Here is a 20,454-nt window from a genome sequence, read left to right on the forward strand (position 1 = left end):
TATATATAATATAAATTTGAAAAGAGAATCTTCATACTGAAAGGAACGTAAATGTAGGGAAAGAAACCTACGCTGCACCAGAAGGGATGTTTCAGTCTCTGTATAGAAGTATATTTTCAGAATATTTAGATCAGTTTATTGACACTGTAATGACTGTCTCAGATTCTCTTTTGCCGAAGCATGATTGTGTGCTTAGTGATGTACTAATGCCTATTGCTTAAAACATTTAAAAATATTACTTTTGATTAATCCTAGTATGTATGTTACTTTTACATAGAGAAAAATAGCATCTTAGCACCTAGTCCCATGCACTGCCCTGAATATGTGTTGTTTGTAGCAGCCTCTTCATGCCCTACTTTTGTTGTAGTGTACAACCAAGATAGCCGTGATCACTCAATATACTATATTGTGCTGCATGGTGGTTGCACCCCTTCTGCCCTAAAAGTACTGACTTAGTATTACAGAAGCAGTGTATTGAGGGCATATCTTTATACAGCCCCAGGCTTAAATTTGTGTCAGACTTTTTCTTTAACTAGGCATTAAATATATTGGACACATTCCACATTGATTTGCCTCCAGTGCTACCAGTGGGGGTTGCACAAGATATAAGCACAGAATCTGCTCCAATAAATACATTAACACAATTTTACACTGGAACTCCTCCGTAGCTAGCGCATGTGTCAAAGTGCAGTTACATGCAGCATCCAGATCGGGGCAGAGGGTTAATTATTTTGAGGGGCGGGGTTTTTTGGTATGTTTTGGATTGAAAAAAATAATTTTACTAAATATTGTCAGTGAAACTCAGTGGCTGAACTAAAACTATCCTCTCCTCCCCCCCGCCACCAAGCGCAGCCCATCCATCTAGTCAACTCAGACATAATCGTTAAAATGTTCATTCTGTTCAGTGTTTAAGCAGCAAGGGAGACACAGTGCAACATTCAGGCTGTACGCCTTCCTCCACACGTACTGCGCTCCCCATCATATTACAGTTCCCATCTACTGTAATGTTTCTTTTGTCGCATTTATTTGAGATAGCAAAATTAAATGTAAATACCAGAAACTACTTGCTTACATAATCTATATCAATCAATAAATAAGTTAAATATATCAATTTTAAAATAAGAGTTGTGTTAAATTATAACTCTCGATGTGCTTGGAAATTAAAACGTTCTCTCTGGGTATGGGAGGGCAGTTATTTCATATCTTAGCATTGTAGTAATTTCTGTGTACCCTGCAGGCAGTTTGATGCTGGAGCAAGTGAATGTCTTTCTTGTGGTAACAGAAGACTGCTTTGTTCTTGGTTCTTCTGGTGTCTGTTGTAATATCTATCTATTGGTCACTCATCAAGCTGTGTTCCTTCCCTGTTTGGCTGATCAAGTCTCAGCGGAGTGCGTATTTCACCATCCTACATGTCTCTGTGTTTTGTCTGTGTAAAATGAGCAAGGATCTATCTTTGAGCACAGTCTGAAGGAGCTCTCCCCTGACATCTAGAGATGAGCTGGGGGAAAAGACTTGAGGAACAGACTGTATTTGTATAAACACACCTACTCTGCCTAGGTATTCAGCAGAGGGCACTGCTTTGCCAGAGTGATCAATTTTGGCTGCTGTTGGGTTACAAATCACTTTACTATTGAGTGTGCAGGTAGTGAGATGTTGTTATCCTCATTGTATGAGTAATGGGCAGCAGAACTATACTTAGCCTGTTCTAATTGAGGAGTTCCCCCTAAACCAGAGATGTAAGAAGGAATTTTTGCGCCCAAGGCAAGGAATGGCTCTAGCTCTTCGGCGGCAATTCGGTGGTGGGTCTCTGAGTCCCTGCTGGAGGGAAGGGCCTGCCACCAAATTGCTGCCGCTGAATTGCCACCGAAGAAGTGGCGGCAGTAGAGCTGTGCCCCTCCACTTTGCGCACCCGAGGCAAGTGCCTTACTTGCCTCACCCTTCTTACAGCACTGCCTTAAATTAACCTCACTTGCTAAGCAGTGAGTAGGGATGCCAAATCCCAGTGAAATTGAGCGGGGGCGGGGGAAACAGATGTTCCTATCTAGTGATGTGGCTCGGCCTAAAGAGACCTAGACACCATTTGATCCTCCCATCTCCACTGTTTAAAGATAGAACTGATTAGACTCAATTGCGAGTCATAGTTTTGTCCAGTGATCACTAGAGCTGAAATCAGGTAACCAGGTGCAGAGCCTTGGATTTGATAGGGAACAGTGTTGCAGTGAAAGTGCAGATGGTGCAGTCTCAAACTGTGAGATTCCCCACTACCCTCTGAAACCACTGAGTGGTGGAACCTCAGAATGATGAGGCCTCATCTGGAGTACTGTGTCCAGTTTTGAGCCCCACACTACAAGAAAGATGTGGAAAAATTGGAAAGATTCATAGATTCATAGACTCTAGGACCGGAAGGGACCTCGAGAGGTCATCGAGCCTAGTCCCCTGCCCTCATGGCAGGACCAAATATTGTCTAGACCATCCCTAATAGACATTTATCTAACCTACTCTTAAATATCTCCAGAGATGGAGATTCCACAACTTCCCTAGGCAATCTATTCCAGTGTTTACCCTGACAGTTAGAAACTTTTTCCTAATGTCCAACCTAAATCTCCCTCGCTGCAGTTTAAGCCCATTGCTTCTTGTTCTATCATTGGAGGCTAAGGTGAACAAGTTTTCTCCCTCCTCCTGATGACACCCTTTTAGATACCTGAAAACTGCTATCATGTCCCCTCTCAGTCTTCTCTTTTCCAAACTAAACAAACCCAATTCCTTCAGCCTTCCTTCATAGGTCATGTTCTCAAGACCTTTTAATCATTCTTGTTGCTCTTCTCTGGACCCTCTCCAATTTCTCCATATCTTTCTTGAAATGCGGTGCCCAGAACTGGACACAATACTCCAGCTGAGGCCTGACCAGTGCAGAGTAAAGCGGAAGAATGACTTCTCGTGTCTTGTTTACAACACACCTGTTAATGCATCCCAGAATCACGTTTGCTTTTTTTGCAACAGTATCACACTGTTGACTCATATTAAGCTTGTGGTCTACTATGACCCCTAGATCTCTTTCTAGAGACCTCTTTCTAAAGAGTACAGCAGAGGGCAACAGAAATGATTAGGGGGCTGGAGCACGTGACTTATGAGGAGAGGCTGAGGGAACTGGGATTGTTTAGTCTGCAGAAGAGAAGAATGAGGGGGGATTTGATAGCAGCCTTCAACTACCTGAAAGAGGGTTCCAGAGAGGATGGAACTAGACTGTTCTCAGTGGTGGTTGATGGCAGAAAAAGGAGTAATGGTCTCAAGTTGCAGTGGGGGAGGTTTAGGTTGGATATTAGGAAAAACTTTTTCACTAGGAGGATGGTGAAGCATTGGAATGGGTTACCTAGGGAGGTGGTGGAATCTCCTTCCTTAGAAGTTTTTAAGGTCAGGCTTGATAAAGCCCTGACTAGGATGATTTAGTTGGGGATTGGTCCTGCTTTGAGCAGGGGGTTGGACTAGATGACCTCCTGAGGCCCCTTCCAACCCTGATATTCCATGATTCTATGAATGTCATATCACAGAAGAGACAGCGGTAGCAGAGTGAACAGCAGCAGCAGTGGGCAGCAATGGCAGAGAGAACAGCAGCAACTGTGATCCAGTTGCAAAGGCACAGCAGCTGAGCATTGCTCAATGCCTTCCCCTGGGATGGGAGGTGAACTCTGGTCTTCACTGACCAAGGACAGCAATTGCGAGTGGGGTGCAGTGGAGGGAGAGGGGAGTGATATGTTAAAGGAACATTTGTTGTTTGACTTTCATGCTGCAAGGTGAGAAACTGAGGCAAAAGACACTGCCCAGTGTACTCTGGGGTGGGTGTTTACTCATGATCATACACTTTTGAATCATGATTGTGGTGTTTTTCCTAATTTAATGCTGGGTTTCTTTTCCTTTTTAATTAAAAATGTCTTTGCTATACAGAGATTCAGTGCTTGCAAGTGAGGAAGTGTTGCCTCTTAGAGGTGCCCACAGGTGGTGGTTATTTTTCCTAGATTACAAGGTGGGTACTCGAACCAGTTCTGGTTTGTACTGTTAAGAGGAACCCCTAGATATTGAACCTGGCCCTTGTTGCTACCAACTCCACATGGAGGAGGGTTACATATCTATCAAACATATGTACTTGCCTTAAGTGTGTGATTTTGTCCTGAGGAAATGGTTTGATCCTGACAAGGTCTACTGGTTGTAGTTCTGTGAGGTCTTTAGTTTGTTGATCATAGTAGGCTTTAAATGTCCCTTTCCTTTAGTCTGTTGTTCCAGTACACTTATACTCTGTAAGTCCTGTTTCTTGTGACTCTCTATTTTCTCTCATATGAGAGAGTGGATTATATAATGTCATATGCCCTCTCTTCCTGTAAAGTCCTGCTATGCTGACTTGTTTTTACCTTTTGTAATATGCAGGATGCTAGGATAGCTTGCCCCAAAATGGTAGGGTGTTCACTGGGCACAATGATAGAGAGACCTACTTTTTTTACCAAGAATAAAGAGGCTCTTAGGTCCTGATCCTGCAAATTCTTACCCATGTACTGAACTCTAAGGCCATGAGTAACCTCACTGATTTCGTTGGGACAATTCACATGCTTTAAAGTTAAGCATGTGTGCAACTATGTGCAGGATGTCTAAGTCTCGTACATACAGGGCAACCAGTTTTCAGACTGAAGGCCTTCAGCTGTAACTGTATGGGCACTGGGGACACCTCTGTGATTCCCTTTTCTGGGTTATGGCCTAATGGCTTGGCACTTTTTTTTTTTAAGTCAAAGTACCGCTTTTGAGATGATATTAAGAACCCTTCACTTAATGAATGGTACTTTCTTAAATTGGACCAAGTTTTCACTTGCATTTGTTCTTCATGTGTCTTAAACACAGTTTCTCTGTGTCGTAGAAGAGTGACATTAAAAAGAGCTAACTGAATTTGAAGATGACGTATGAGGCAAATTTGCTTATGGTGAGGTTATAAACTTGAAAATATAGGCGTTATCACGTGGATAGCTACAGTCACATAATGGTCCCTGCTATAGTAATGAACAGTGTTATTTTGATAAGATGCATTTTTGATGCAGTATTCTTAAGCTGATACTTAAAAAAATTAGTATTAATTATGTCTCTCAGTTGCTGTTAATTATATTTTTAGGAAGTTTTGGTCTCCAGAAGCATTAACAGAATGATGTTATCTCTGGGTTTAGAGGCTGCGTATGGATTCATCTTTTAAACAGGGATTTTAATTTACATTGACAGTCAATGGTAGAAAATGGGACCATGCACTCATTCTGCAGTATAATCCCTCACTGATGTTTCCTTTTGTAATTGAGCTGATGGCAGAATTTTCATATGCAGTATCTGGATAACTTTACTTTTCTCTAGGTCATAAGTGAAAATGAGTTGGATGGTCCCATCCTGAATCTCCCATTTGTGCACATCACAAAGCTACCATACATTCTGCTACAATTCAGCCTGTCTGTCACTCTTTGCACCTTAGTTCTGATTTCCAATACCCTTGCTATTCCATTCCATGGTCTGTCTCAAACAAAGGCAGAGCTGAGTGGTGAATCTGTAACAATGCCTTATCTTTGTTACGCTAGGCACATGCCATGTTATTGATTCTTCAGTATTAAGACCTAAATTCACTCCCAAATTAAAAGGGGAGTAATGTATGAACGGTGTATATTTCTAGACACGACTTTCAGTTGGCTACAGATTTTCTTCACTATAAAGTGCTTTACAAAGAGTTGGAGCTCATATGAAATAACGCCTGGGGACTTGAGGGGAGAGGGGTGGTTGTTTTTGTTTTGTTTTTTTTTTTTAAACTTTTGAAAAGATCCTTTTGGTACTGAATTCTATCACATTTTGACTTGAGATTAGTTAACCAATAATTTCCAATCTCTATAAACATACCACATGTAGAAGGCTCAAGTTCAGTAAACCCAAAGTTTAACTTAGTATACCAATAAATAAAATGAACAGAAAAGTGAACAGACTGATAGTAATATGTTCAGTAATAAACATATATTACATATATTTTTATCTATATGCTATTCTGTGGTGTCATGCATACATTGAAGGACTTACCCTCATACCATCTTGTGAGATAGGGAAAAATTATTCCCATTTTACAGCTGAGTTCCTAAGGCATGTGGAGCCAACAGATCTCTGAAAGAGAGTCTGGGATGTGAGGCTGGATTTAGAGTCAGGTGACCCAGATGAGTGCCTGGAGTGCTGGGCTAGGCATTGCTGGGTTAGGGGTGCTGCTTTTGTTGTTAGCGAAAAAAGGGAAAATAGAATGTTTTGAAGTAATATGTTTCAGGTCTTCTGTATGTGGATTCATTTTTCATTAACCTCCTAGAATGTTCTGGACCTTTGTAGAATCTTATGGAAACTTCCAGACTTTTTAAGAACTAAGTTTTCCTCAAACCTTCTAGAATGTTGTCAGCCATGCGCTTGCGGATATATATGGGGTGGGGTGTTGCAGTTGGTCAGTGAGATATAAGAACAAACTGAAGTGAAATGAGAGCCCTGCTGTGAGCCTTGTTTTATTCTGCAATTGTGAAAGTGTACTTGTGTTTAAGACTTGAAGAGTGTAAGTAGCGACTAATAAAGGACATATTTAATGAGATGCCAGAGATATCTATCAGATCCCTATTTACACAACAGTATAAAAGAAGTACTGTTACTACGTTTGCCATGCTTAACACGTTTGACTTTAAGACTGCAGCAAATAGACCCTTGCTCTTCCTAATACCGTTTTCCCCTGTGAAAAATAAAAGATGCCACCAAAGAAGCCTTCAGGAGCTCAGTATAGGAAGTGAAAAACTCAATTGCAATTTAGTTTTGCAGCAAGGGGCAAATGTAATGGAAAAATATCTGAAACAGAACAACATAGTCTGGGCTTTAGGCAGTAGCAATCGTCCCAGTGCAGAAGAAATTGAGGAACGAAGTGTAAATGATGGAAGTCCTATTACAAAGGAATTAGTAGATTTACCTGAAGATAAGAAATGGAGATGTGAGGAAAATGATGGAGAATACGAGCTGAATACATACATTTTTTTTTCTTCAGATTTACTCATTCATCATTCTGCATGTTACCTGTGAGCTGCTTCCTTCCTTATAGTTTAAGAACAGTGTAAGACTTTCTTGTAGCCCTTTTGCGCTGGGCATTTTGGAAAGTATTGTACTTAAATAAATTTGCCAGTGTACTCTCATGAGTGCGAATTTGTTGGGGGAATCCTAATTTTTATCATAAGATATATTAATACAAAAAGGCAATTAATTATTTTTACTGCCTCTTTAATATATTTCGGCTAAAAACTGATAGATTGCAGCATTGGGTAACCCATAAAATAAAGGTAGATTTCCCCCCTTCTGTAGAAATCAACCAGAACTAATCTATAGTGTTTCATTATATGCTTGTTGCTGTATAAAAGTAAAAATAAAAAAAGATATGAATCATACATAAATAAGAATATTGTCAAATGAAGAACTACAGGAGCTCTGCTATACAAACTGGGCCAAACTCTGGTCAGGGTTTAACTACGGGCATATTTTGGCCCTTTCTGTAATTTCAACAGGGTTTTTTCTAGGTATAGACCTTATGCTAAATTCTGCCCTTGAATGTGAGGCTGGTGTTTCCCCTGAAGCCAATGGGTGCCACACACTTGCATCTGAGGGTTGAATTTGCCCCTCCCAGGCTTCAGTAAGTAAATCAGACTTCGGATAGTTGAATTTTATACAGTCACTTGTGAGGAATGTTTTAGACCCTTGTGAGAGTGGATATTGTGAATGATACTTGAATAGCTGAAGTTTGGCAAGCCGCTGATGGATCCTGAGTAACCCACAAGCAAGGACATGGAGAAAACAGCAATACATCTGTCAGCAGACAGTTGATGACATCCGTGCTGGGATGGGATGAAAGGAAATGTGTTTCCACCCCTACTCCACCGCCTTTACCCCTACATTCAGCTTCTGGTAAAGGGATTATCATGTTGTTGAACATCAGTTGTTTCTTTAACACTGGATTTCATCCTGATAGAATAAATGGCATAGACATCAGTGCATTTGGTTACAACATGTCGAGAAGTTGGCAGTCTCTGGATGAAATGGGACCAATGTTGTCTGCTTTAGTTGTACATAGCCTAGCTGGGAAATAGTATTGCCTAAGGAAGGTTGTTCTTTATAGTGGAAAAAACTCAGTATTCATTGCAGACAAAATGAAAATTATTTTCTGTGCAAAACTGTTTTAGAAAGGGGGGAAAAGCACAAAATTGAAATTTATTTTGATAACCAGCTTCAGTGAGTTTTTTAATTTTTACGAAAATTGCAATTCAAAGGCATTTTCTTGTATTAAAATGCTAAGGAGTGAAAATAAGCACTGCGGCTATATTTTTCTATGGTAGCGTTTCATTAAGATCCTCACATAATTTGATGAGGATCAGCACTGGTTTCCATGCACTGCCTTATGCATGGGTTTTAATCTTAAATTTGGTCTGTTTTTATGAATATTCCTTAAAACTACAGGTTTTTATCAATCCCAATAAGTAGACCGAACATGGACGAGATAAAACCTCAGTGTTATCTGTTCAGCAGCAAGCTTGTGCAGTGGGAATGAGTGTATGCACCCTGGAAGATGCATCTTTTATCCAGGATCTCCTGCTAACAGACAGAGGCCTCTGCACAGGTAGTCACTTTACTGCAGTCTGGGGTGCATTTTTCTGCTGTGCTGATCAGAAGCAAGGTCCGTATCTATTTGCTATTAGCTGATGATGACAGCATATGGGTTAACTGTTTTGGGGCTAGACTTAGCTGTCTCTTAGCTGACCTCAAGATCATGAGGCATGTTGTGGGCCTATCTCCCCTGCTGTGTTCTTGTGTCTGGACTGCTTGCGTAAGACCTGAGCCAATGCCCATTTAAGTCAACGGGAGTCTTTTGTTGAACTTCAATGCATGGATCAGGCCCATAGTGAGCAAATTGTCCCATGACCAGTTGAGCACGTAATTTCTCCTTCCCACAATGTGCACCAGTGGGCAGGATTTAGCTCTAAACCAAGCAGCAAAAGAAACGATGGCTCTAATAGTAGTTTGACTTTCATTAATCTTTTATAAAAGATGCACCAAATTATCTGTTCCTTAATCTAGTAAAACCTCTGACTTAAAGGTTTTCACCCTATATATTGTTGGTACTGTACTTCTGAATAGTACTGCACGTAAACTAAAAGCACACAGTTAACAATACCTAATGGCATGGAAGAGGATTAATTATTGATCATACAGTACTGTAGAATAGATCTATGACCATCTTAGCTGGCCTCTCATTCCAAGAAAAAATACAGAATAGTAACACTACAACTCATAATTAGAAATAGTAAAGGGGAGAAAGGAGTGAGGAGGAAAAAGGCAGATAAGAAAAACTATCCGCACTATTAAATCAAAGATGCGAAATCTCAAAAAAAAAATTCTTATCAGCAGAATCCTGTATCTGCTCACATGCAGTTCAGTTATGCAGGTGAAGCTAGTTGGGAGCAAATCAAGGTTTTGTGGCTGTATTGCATTTCCTAGGCTAGAGAACGGGAGTACAATGGTCTGGTGCAGACGTCCATTTAGAGAAAGGCACAGAGCTGTGACTTTTCTGGAATTGTAAGATTTATTTTCACTTGTGACGGTTACAGTTGTGTTGTAAAAATCCCATAAGACATGCTACTACTGGGTGAATAGCATTATATACACTTTTTTGTGTTGCATTTGTACATACTTTCAGTATTTATATATATAATCATTCAGAAATACTAAGTATGGCTTCTATATACCCTTTCTGGCTCTATGACAGGAACTTCACAATGCATTGATTTTTTTTTTTCCGTGTGTGTGTTACTAAAATACTCTAACCTAGCATGTGCGATTAGTTGGACTATAATAAGGGGGAAAAATCACTGGTTTTCGAATCTGTTTGGGATTAGACTTCATAATGGCACTTTCAAATGCATGATATCAAGAGCCATAATAAACAAGTTTTTAGTGTTTTTGTACCAAATTCTAATGTTTCAGTTAAGGGGGAGGAAAGGAGTTTGTATTAAAAGTGGTGCTCTACAGTAAAGTGTGAAATTTGAATCTGATGGTGGTTTCCTTGTGCAGAAATAGAAAGCAATTATAGAACGTTTTGCTGACAGGAAACTCGACAATTTTGATTTTAAACAGCAGTTCCATTTTGCGACTTTAAATTTAAGGAGGAGTTAGGCTTGCTGACAGCATTAATGCATAGTACACAATTCTGTAAATGTCTAGACAAGTGACTTACTTCAGCATTATTTACCTGGGTATTGACTTTTAGTTTGGATTACACGACAATATAAGCATAAACATGGTGACAAAACTGAGAACTATGACTAAGACAAAATCTCAGTTATGCGATGTAAGGTTGTTTCTGCTTAATAGTTTGCTGTCTGTAAGTGAAGTTGGGGGAAAGAAAAGCTACCCAGAGTGTGTGTTAAATAGGTTGAAAGTGCACTTTTTGACTAAGTTCAATAGATCTGTTATTACACTGCTGCAGAGGAAATGACTTTCCCTGATGTTGTGCTGGTTTCAGTTGTTGGTTTATTGAATGTTATGTCTCTGGATTAGGTTGGGAAAATGCAATATGTGCAGTTAAGAATCTTAATTGTCTATTGTCTGTACCTATGACAGATATGTCTATCTGAAATTAATATCCTGTAATTTAAATGTTCAAATTGGCTTTGATTACTTGTGCCTGCTTCTGGGTGAAAAATAGTTTCATAACAGATGCTAAATTACTAGCAATTCTTTTTAAGGAGGTAAAAAATCAGTAGTATTCGTGTTAGTCTCATGTTTTGCATAGGTCAAGTTTCATTTCTAAAGTATGGCTCTGAGTGATTACTGCGCATTTAATCTCTCTCACTTTTAATGAAACCGATAAAGCCAAGAATTGGTATTTTGGTTTTTAGGATTTCTGTATCTAACTGCAGTGTTTTGATTAGTGTTTAATCCATTCTTTCATACAACTTTTCAATATTTTTAATACCAGAACACTGTGCATGTGCATGGCACTTTGCAAACATACATATAAAGCACGACAAAGTCCCTTCCCAAAAGATCTTAAAAGGGCCCAGTCCTGCAAGTGGCTGAATTCCCTCAATTTACATTGACTTCAGTGTCAATTGATGGGCATCTACCATTTCTCAGGAGATGCTTGCAGGGGTGGTAGGGTGGATTGAAAGCACATTGGTAAGACATCATAGTATGCCATGGGGCTGGGACTGAAACCTGCTAGAATGAGAGAATTGGAGAGGGAGAAATGGGTATTTTTCAATTTCATCTTTCATCATGAGTTGTTGTCAGTTGAAGTATCTTGTACCTTGCAGATCAAGTGCCACCCAGAATGATCTCTGGCAAGGTGCTTGGTGGTCTGGCTGGATATTCAGTCTGTCACTGACAGTCTTATCACGCCACCAAAGTTTCTTTGCACCCATGTGATTGCCAGCCATGTGGCACCATTCCCTGTTGTAGGCGCTTCAGAATTCACTGATCTTCCATTCTAATATGTCCATAACAGGAGAGCTGCCAAAACCAAACCACTGCTAATGGAGGCAGTTGCTGGGTTTGGCTTTGAATATCCTCATTTCTGATCGTGTCCTGCCACTTGATATGGAGCAGCTGACAAAGATTACTAGAATCACAAGTGTCAATTGGGAGTTCTTCAGACTTCCTCAGCATCCCCATTTCTCTTCTGTATAATGGAGTTGGTATAACTATGGTTCTGTAGATCTTCAGCTTCATAGCAAGTTTCAGGTCACAATGTCTTCATGGAGGCCATTGATGGGCCTTAAACTTAGCAGCAGCTTTTTGTTCTGAACTGCTTAAGACTATTGAAATATTGGAGACTGAAGTCCCACTCCTTTCATCATCTGAGGAATGGCATTGTGTCAAGTCATCAGTGCTCACTGCTGCCAATTCAGTGCTGTGATCTCACTCTTTCAGTCATCCTCCATGGATCAGCCTGGAGATGCTAACTGCAGCTGGAGATAAAAAACCAACACAACAATTTACACATTTTAAAATCTAAAAACATTATGGACAGCTGTGGGAATGGCAGTGGGAAATTTCTGAGCAGCAAAGCCAACCTGGCCCCTTATATTTAACTATGCTTCAAATTCCCTTGTACATGGCTGGCATGGAAGCTCCTTGGTAGTTGTGCCGTGCAGCATCTGCAGTGCTGGCAATGGACTATGCTGTAGCCTTTGGCTGTGGGGTCATGTCATGGGGTGCTGTCCTCCAACATGCCCCTGTGTGGCTCCATGAGTGCAATTTTAAGTCTTTCTACCAAGTGTAACTCAGTCTGTTTTTTTCCAGGCCACCCTCCTCTGGGTCCACATAAGAGTACTGGTCAGCTCTGTCAAAACTGGAATCCCCATCTGTCTGTCTGTCTGTCTTGGAGGTGGGTTGTGAGTTAGCCAGCTGTAGGGTCTTAGCCAGCTTCTCCCTCAAATGGCCCCTCCTTCTCCAGTTAGACCTCAGGCTGAGAGAGTTCAGCAGCTCAGCCTCTTCCCACTGGTTTGTGGCTTGCTATGAGGAAGGGACATCATTTATGTTGGCCCCCTTCTCCTAGCTCATTCCCAGTTGATTTGGTGAGAGGGCCTGACTTATCTGCAAGGTTCCTGGTCCCATGTCCTTAAAGAGACAGTGATGGGATTTTCTCCTAATGACCACATTGCCAGAACACTTCCTCTCTCTCAGTATCTCAAAGGCCCTTTAAAAATATATATATACACCTCTACCTCGATATAATGCTGTCCTCGGGAGCCAAAAAATCTTACCGCTTTCTAGGTGAAACCGCATTATATCGAACTTGATTTGATCCGCCGGAGTGCGCAGCCCTGCCCCCCCCAGAGCTCTACTTTACCGCGTTATAACCGAATTCATGTTATATCAGGTGGCGTTACCTTAATGTAGAGGGTTTGTGTGTGTATATGTATCAAATTTTTCAAAATTTTAGAGGACCACACCACATGGTGGATGGGCTGACCATTAGGCATCACAACTCTTCAGGGGAAGACTACCCTGTCACAGGTGCCTTGTTGGATGGCAGGCAGATTGCCCTAGGAGACTGTCTGTCTGTGAAAGCGTTGGTCGGGTGGAAGTGGGTCATCTCCTTTGGTTCTTGAAGAAGCTCTGCTTTTCAGTGCAAGGGGATCAGAGCTTGTTAAAAACATTTTTTTGCTTTATGAGGGGAAGGGTGGTACTGGAGAGAGGAGAGGGTCAAATATTTACCAAAAATTCCCATTTTTTGACCAGCTTGGTGGTGGACTCGCCTTAGTGGCTGTGGTGGAGTGGGTCTTCCTGCCTGGTGTAGGTGGGATGGAGGGAAGTGTGTTTCCCTTTGTATGTTGGTGAAGGGCTGTGCCATGGTAGAAATCGGGGTTTATGTATTCTTCCAGTACTGATTCTTAAAACTCAGGATTGAGCAGGTTAAACAAACAGAAGTGAGGAGAGGCTTGGCTCCACTTCATGCATTGCAGGAATGGGGGAAAGGGACACCATGTGTTGTATCTCCTATGCATTCCTGAAAGTCCTGGTGGATGATATAGGAAGGGAATGCTCTTACAGCAGCTGCCAAAACTGTAGCTACCTACATGGAACTTGAAAGGAAGAGCACAGGTTGCAGGAGGGAACAGTTTAGAGGAGGCACCCGGAAGTTAATCTCTGTTCACATGGCTAGAATGCTAGCTATCATTGCAGCATCTCTGTAAAATTGTCTTAATAAAGAGCCAGTTTAGTTTTAGAAACATGGAGTCCTCATGTTACTGCAGTACATGGTACCAAAACACAGTGGCAGCCCTCTGTCTAGTGAAACCCGAAGCAAGGAGGAGAGTATGATTAACAGGAAAACAAAGCAGCACCTAGAAACAGCAGATGGGCAGAATGGAGGGACTTGGGAAACCAGGAATGCTGGATTCCAGACCAAAAAATCCCCAAAGAAACCAAACCTCTCACAAGAGGAATGGAGCGAAAAAATTATTTCCCAGGCTCAGTTCTGTATACAAAATCAAGATGAGAAAACGAAGGAAAAACTTTTTTCACTATCTCATTGGGGGGGAAAGGATGAGAAGAGTAAGATATTTGTGGCCAAGAATAATGCCTGAAACACTGGAGTAGCAGATAAAAGGGTTGAATACTGTGACCCCAGACAGAATGAGACTGTAGCGAGATACTGTCTTTTACCTGAAGCCAAGAAGCAGAAGAGGGAATGGATACTTGCATTACAGAGCTGAGAAAACTGGCATCCACATGCAAGTTGGGAGACAATCAGAGACAGGATTGTTTGTGGGGACACGTGATTCCAGTTTACTGGAGAGAGTGTTGAGGAAAAATAGCTCTAACTGTGGAGCAATGTCCCAAAATAGCAGGGGCATCTGAACTATACAGGGAAAGGATCAAAACAATTTCAGCCACTAGTGCAGAACAAATAACACAGATTCTAGCTAAAGCATCCCAGAAATCAAGACAGAGACAGACTGACCAAGAATGGTCTGGTATGTATACTGTGGAAAGCAAAATGAAAGCTAGAAAGAAAAATGCCCAGCCTACAGGCAATGGCACATGAAGTGTGGGAAGCAGAACCTCTCTCTATTCCAATGCCACAGCTACTCCAGGAAGAGAAAAGCAGTAATACATGCTGTGAATGAGAATGTGGGGACTTCCAACTAAGAGGAGGATATTTGCACTGTACACTGAATCCAAAGACTCTTGATGCATAGAGCCTTGCACAGACACAACATTTATGGATCCAGCATGTCGGGCTGCCACTCCCAGGAGCCAGCGCCCCACACCGGCTGCTCCTCCTTTGTCATGGTTGTACCACTCTCAGGACTGCCCAAGCCACATCCACTAGGGCAGGCACCAGGCTCACCAACAGCTGTCCCTGGTTGCACTACTGTGTGTAAGTGGCTCACATGTTCCCAGACAGAAAATACAGACCGCTGCACAGAAGAGACTCCTGTCTAGGAACATGCAAGCTGCTTGTACACAGTAGTGCAACCAGGGACAGCTGCTGATGAGCCTGCTGCCTGCCCCCATGGGCAGGGTTGGGGCAGTACAGCCACAGCAGAGGAGGAGCTGCTGGTGCAGGGCACTGTCTCCTGAGAGCGGTGGCCCAATTTGTTGCTGCTTTCGCTGCTGTGGTTCCCAGTAGAGCCCTGCAGCTCTGTGAATACCGATCTTATATCCACATCCATGGATATAAATGTTTGTATCTGCACAGGGCTCTATTGACGTATATGCACTGAAGAAAAAGACTGCTAGTCATTCATCTGCCATATTTGCAACTATTACATCAATGACAATTAAATTCCAGTTGGATTGTGGAGCCTTCTGCAATATAATTTGAGGACCACTGATAAGAAGCAATATTAGATTGGTGAAATGTGAACAAGTGCTTGTGATGTTCAGTAAAACAATTCTGAGGTCAGTGGGGAAATGCCAGCTCTTAATTAAACCCATGCAACAGGAAATGCAATTGCTTGGAATGGATACACAAGCATACCACCGACTGCTGGGCAGCAGGACAGAGCAAGCCATTGATATGATCTTAGAACAGTACTTTTCAAACTTTTGTACTGGTGACCCCTTTCACATAGTAAGCCTCTGAGTGCGACCCTCCTCCCCTGCCCTTATAAATTTAAAAACACTTTTTTATATATTTAACACCATTATAAATGCTGGAGGCAAAGCAGAGTTTGGGATGGATGATGACCCCCCCCATGTAATAACCTCATGACCCCTTGAGGGGTCCCAACCTCCAGTTTGAGAACCCCTGTCCTAGAACAACATCTTCAACAGGAGAGGTCAGAGAATAAGTCAAGAGGTTCTGGCATGTTGAGCTAGATGTCAGGCAGCTGCATGGCCCAACATTTGCCATACCTTTTGGCAGGTGCTGCTGAATAAGAATGCCTATTGGTATCAGCCTAGCCCCAGAGATGTTCCATTGTAAACTGAAGCAGGTACTTGAAGGGCTCCCAGGCATCCAGATTAGAGGAGAAGGAGACGTCAAGGAAGAGACAATCCAGGACCATGATACTAGACTGTGACAACTCCTAGACAAGTGCTGAGAGTGGAATATTAGGCGGATTGCATCAAGCTGCAGCTGCAGAGAACTGAGGTCCCCTATGTCAGATATCTGACTTCTGACAGCTGAGCCCTGAGGAACTGAGAGGTCTTAAGGAAACACCCAGACCAAAGGGCATCCAGAGATTTATGGAGCTGGCCAACTGTCTTTTCAGATTCTACACACACCTATCAAAGCCTGTGAATGCTTGAGAGAGTTAGCACATGATGCAGCATGAGAGAGGTCAGAAAAGGCACTTGAAATAGTAAAGAAAATCATAAGTGAGGCCTGAGTCCTAAAGTACTGCAGCCCTGTGGAGCAGCTTGAGCTGCAATGTGATTGCCAGGTGAGGGATGAGCTGTCTGTGCAAGATAGAAGTCTGTTTAAAGGGGAGTGAGCAGATTTAAGAACCGATATGAGACAGATACATGCTTCACATCTGAGGATGGAGGCATTCCGGAGATGAGCCAGGAAGTGTAAGCATGGCCAGGCATGAGTGACCAACTGAGAGCATGTGTGGAACAGTGTAAGGTATATAGATCGTATAGTGATTGACAGCAGGAGATTCTACAGCTTCATGAAATCCCAATGCTGGGAAAAGGTTGGAACAGACTTGTTCACCTTAAATGAAAGGAATTACATAGTCAGAGTAGATTCTACTACAATTTATGAGTGGTGAACTATCTGGAGGATACTCAGCCAAGAACTGTGATCAGAAATTGAAGACACAAATACATGACACAACCTATTGTCAGACAATGGGACACGGTATACTGCAACAGCATTCAAACAATTCACTACCAAAGGGTAATTTGAGCACAAAACATCTTGCTCTGGAGTCCCACAAAGCAACAGGAAGGCAGTGTCAGCTGTGAAGAGGCTGATGGCAAAGGCAAAACAAACAGAAAGGGATCCCTACTTGGCTATGCTGGATAATTGTAGTGCACCCTCCCAGAGACTGGATTGGAGCCCAGCATAGGGACTGATGGGGGTACCATGTCTATCAAGAGAGGCTGTCTGCTATAGCCGAGTGGAGGAACAAAAGACAGTACACAGAAGCAGGTATGAGAGCCTGTTACAGCAAAGGAATTAAGGATCTGAGGCCACTAGGCACAGGTGAGCAGTTCTGGGTCCAACCATCTAAGAGCTGCACAGAGCAATGGCAAAAAGCAATAGTTTAAGCTCCAGTTGGAACTGGACATAAGAGGTAGCTGCAGACCCCAGACAGCAGTGGAAACTAAACCCAACAGCTGCAGAGTAGCAACAGACAGGGGTAAGGCCAGGATTAGGAGGACTTAAAAAGAGCCTCACCTATCAGCTGGCCTGACAGAGTCAGAAGAAAGAGGGTACATGAGCAAAGATCAGAATAGGCATTTGAAACAGTAAAGAAAATCATAAGGGAGCCATGAGGGGGTCAGGGATAGCTCAGTGGTTTGAGCATTGGCCTGTTAAACCCAGGGTTGTGAGTTCAATCCTTGAGGGGGGCCACTTAGGGATCTGCAGCAAAAATCAGTACTTGGACCTGCTAGTGAAGGCAGGGGGCTGGACTCAATGACCCTTCAGGGTCTCTTCCAGTTCTAGGAGATAAGTATATCTCCAATTATTATATTTTTATTATCATTTTTATAGCAACACAGAGGACCAACATGTTGCCACCCAACAAAATGAACACAGTAACAGGGTAGAAGCAAGTTCCCCACCAACTGTGGTAACGAAACAAGAAGTGAGAGATTAATCTTGAAACCAGAGTGCTTGAAGGAGTGGGAAGCCTAATAGGTCACAATGGTATGGCAGTAAAGGCCATGTTTCTTTGGACGTGCTGTGTACTTGTATCCTCTGGCCCCAGGAAGTCAGCAAACAATTGTGCAAAAATTGTTAAAAGGAAAGAGTAGCAACTTGCTTGGAAATTGAGAAGAGCATCCCAGGTTACAGGAGAATGAATTTGGAGGAGACAACAGGAAGTCAAGCTTGAACATTAGATGCAGTTTCAGCATCTCTGTAAAATAGTTCTCTAAACTGGATCTTAAGTTTTAGAAACAGAGTCCTCTTGCATTATAATCCAGCATGTGTACAGGAAACAAAAGTAGTTGTAGAACCAACAAGAGGGGATGCCATTATAGATTTGGTTTTGGTGAGGTGAGGACCTCATAGAAGAAATGGTTGTAGGGGACAACCTTGGTTCGAGTGATTGTGAGCTAATTCAGTTCAAACTAGATGAAAGGATAAACAAAAATAGATCTGGGACTAGGGTTTTTTATTTCAAAAGGGCTAACATTAAAGAATTAAGGAAATTAGGGAAGTGGATTGTACTGAAGAACTTGTGGATCTAAAGGCAGAGGAGGCCTGGAATTACTTAGTCAAAGTTGCAGAAACTATCAGAAGCCTGCATCCCAAGAAAGGAGGGGAAAAATTCATAGGCAGGAGTTGTAGACCAAGCTGGATGAGCAAGCATCTCAGAGAGGTGATTAAGAAAAAGCAGAAAGTCTACAATGAGTGGAAGATGGGAGGGATCAGCAAGAAAAGCTACCTTATTGAGGTCAGAACATGTAGGGATTAAGTGAGAGAGGCCAAAAGCCATGTGGAGTTGGACTTTGCAAAGGAAATTAAAACCAAAAGTAAAAGGTCCTATAGCCATATAAATAAGAAGAAAACAAAGAAAGAAGTGGGACCACTAAACACTGAGGATGGAATGGAGGTTAAGGATAATCTAGGCATGGCCCAATATCTAAACAAATACTTTGCCTCAGTTTTTAATGAGGAGCTTTGGGTTAATGTTAGGATGACAAATGGGAATGAGGATATGGAAGTAGATATTACCACATTCGAGATAGAAGCCAAACTCGAACAGCTGAATGGGACTAAACTGAGGGGCCCTGATAATCTTCATCCAAGAATATTAAAGGAACTGGCCCATGAAATTGGAAGCCCATTAGCAAGAATTTTTAATGAATCAGTAAACTCAGGGGTTGTACTGTATGACTGGAGAATTGCTAACCTAGTTCCTATTTTTGAGAGGACAAAAACGTGATCCAAGTAACTATAGGCCTGTTAGTTTGACATCTGTAGTATACAAGGTCTTGGAAAAAAATTTGAAGGAGAAAGTACTTAAGGACATTGAGGTCCATGGTAATTGGGACAAAATTCAACATGGTTTTACAAAAGGTAGATCGTGCCAAACCAACCTGATTTCCATCTTTGAGAAGATAACAGATTTTTTAGACAAAGTAAACGCAGTGGATCTAATTTACCTTGATTTCAGTAAGGCATTTCATATGGTTCCACATGGGGAACTATTAGTTAAATTGGAAAAGATGGGGATCAATATGAAAACTGAAAGGTGAATAAGGAACTGGTTAAAGGGGAGACTACAATGGGTCATACTGAAAGGTGAACTGTCAGGCTGGAAGGAGGTTGCTAGTGGAGTTCCTCAGGGATCGGTTTTGGAACCAATCTTCTTTAATCTTTTTTATTACTGACCTTGGCACAAAAAGTGGGAATGTGCTAATAAAGTTTGTGGATGACACAAAGCTGGGAGGTATTGCTAACACAGAGAAGGACTGGGATATCATACAGGAAGATCTGGATGACCTTGTAAACTGGAGTACTAGTAATAGGATGAAATTTAATAGTGAAAAGTGTGGGGCCATGCAGTTAGGGATTAATAACAAAAATTTTGGTTGTAAATTGGGGACACATCAATTGGAAGTAACAGAGGAGGAGAAGGACATCGGAGTATTGGTTGATCACAGGATGACTATGAGCCGACAATGTGATATGGCCGTTAAAAAAGCTAATGCAGTCTTGGTATGCATCAAGCGAGGTATTTCCAGTAACGATAAGGAGGTGTTAGTACCGTTATACAAGGCACTGGTGAGACCTCATCTGGAATATTGTGTGCAGTTCTGGTCTCCCATGTTTAAGAAGGATGAATTCAAACTGGAACACGTACAGAAAAGGGCTACTAGGATGATCTGAGAATGGAAAACCTGTCTTATGAAAGGAGACTCAAAGAGCTTGTCTTGTTTAGCCTAACCAAAAGCAGGCTGAGGGGAGATATGATTGCTCTCTATAAATATATCAGAGGGACAAATATCAGGGAGGGAGAAGAATTATTTAAGCTTATTATTATTTTGTTAACAAATGGATTTAAACTGGATACTCGGAAGTTTTAGACTTGAAATTAGATGAAAGTTTATAACCATTAGAAGAGTGAAGTTCTGGAACAGCCTTCCAAGGGGAGCAGTGGAGGCAAAAGGCATATCTGGCTTCAAGACTAAGCTTGATAAGTTTATGGAGGGGATAGTTTGATGGGATAGCCTAATTTTGGCAATTAA

The 20,454-nt window shown here is 41.8% G+C and overlaps 1 protein-coding gene across 1 annotated transcript in view; it reads left to right on the plus strand.

The window, feature by feature from the left end:
- The window catches only part of LOC115644955 (putative uncharacterized protein DDB_G0272516), a 330,288-nt gene that overhangs the window by 189,430 nt on the left and 120,404 nt on the right, over positions 1 to 20,454 (plus strand). The window lies entirely within an intron of this gene.

The sequence above is a fragment of the Gopherus evgoodei genome, chromosome 2, assembly GCF_007399415.2.
Source record: "Gopherus evgoodei ecotype Sinaloan lineage chromosome 2, rGopEvg1_v1.p, whole genome shotgun sequence".
Classification (NCBI taxonomy): Eukaryota; Metazoa; Chordata; order Testudines; family Testudinidae; genus Gopherus; species Gopherus evgoodei.